Source organism: Halyomorpha halys, unplaced genomic scaffold (assembly GCF_000696795.3).
Source record: "Halyomorpha halys isolate HHAL.00 unplaced genomic scaffold, Hhal_1.1 Scaffold345.1, whole genome shotgun sequence".
NCBI lineage: Eukaryota > Metazoa > Arthropoda > Insecta > Hemiptera > Pentatomidae > Halyomorpha > Halyomorpha halys.
The window spans coordinates 64,408-65,861 of NW_027114287.1; the positions used below are offsets into that span (position 1 = coordinate 64,408).

Consider the following 1,454-nt stretch of genomic DNA (forward strand, 5'->3'; position numbering starts at 1 on the left):
GCAACGAGCCTAGGCCAACCAAGCCAAGCCACCCATCCACATGCTCGCGTATGTCTGAGTTCGCCATGGCTCGGCCAACATGTAGAGGCCCCTTTAGGTTTTCGGATATGTAGAATATGAAAATTCTATGGATTTTATGATCGCGTATCGATTAATATGAACTTTTCTGATTTCTTATATATAAGGGTTCATTTATATGTTTTGGGATATGCAAAATATGAAAATTCTATCGATTTTATGATCGCGTATAGATTTATTTTAACTTTCTTTATTTCTAACACGTTAGGGTCCCTTTAAATATTTCGGGATATGAAGATCCATTGATATGGCTTGCCCTTCTGTCTATATTTTGGAATATACAATTTAAATCAAGAGTAATTTAAATGTCTGTATATATGTTTATCTTCTCATAATTGAAACTATGTTCAAGTGATAACAAACTTATGATATTTTTAATTATGAAAGGTAGTTGACGGTGGATGATGAATGAGAAGATGGTTGGGGGTGCGGTCAATGAAAAACACAAATAAGTACGATTAACTTATTTTAATGTGCCGACGTTTCGGCTAGAGTTTCTAGCCTTCTTTAATATGATATTTTTAGTATGATGTTACATTAACTAATATTTAATGCTATGTTGACTCCTAAGGATGAGATTTGTTCATATTCAGCATTAATTTTTAAAATCATTTTATTGCTTTTAGTTAAAGCACACTTAATTAATTATGTTTCATAAATATTAATAATTCATATTTATCTGCTCATGATTAAAATTATCTCCCAGAGATAATAAATTTATGTATAATGGAAAGGAAAGTGAAATAGAAGTTTATGTTTTGTCAATTAATACATATTTTTTATCTATCTTCTTTAAATGTGAATATTTATAATGTGTTTCATATAATTTAAATTTTTACATAAACAAAAGGCTATTTTATTTCATACTATTGGTTCCCAAGAAGAATATTTGGTCAGATCCACTATTAACATTTAAACTCATTTTATTGGTTCTACTTAAATCATTCTTTAACATTAATATTTCATCTTATTGGTTTAATAATAAATATTAAAATGTATTAATATGTTTATTATATTTGTTCTTACTTCATGTGTATCAGTTCCTTTTCTCTCTTTATATTCATGTCCTAGTTTCAATAGTATTACCATTCATGTATTAACAGATAATGTATGGAAAATTAAAAAACATCTTGAATTAAAATTTTTTATATCTAGATGTTATGGGATTATGCCACCATTTTCAAAACGTAACTTAATAAATCAGATATTTACTAGAACTAAGATGACAGGTGTCTGATTCTTGAAAATTGGTGTGCAAGCCTCATAACATCTACATATAATAATATAAACATAAGAATTTGATGAAAACTGTTTTTGGCTTTTTAAGGAAGTCTTTTGCTATACAAAGCATAAATTAATACTGACTTATTAATAAA

At 27.6% G+C, this 1,454-nt stretch overlaps 1 protein-coding gene across 1 annotated transcript in view; it reads right to left on the reverse strand.

The window, feature by feature from the left end:
• Positions 1–1,454, reverse strand: part of LOC106681529 (zinc finger autosomal protein) — a 56,083-nt gene that overhangs the window by 29,502 nt on the left and 25,127 nt on the right. The gene's annotated exons all lie outside the window — the stretch shown is intronic.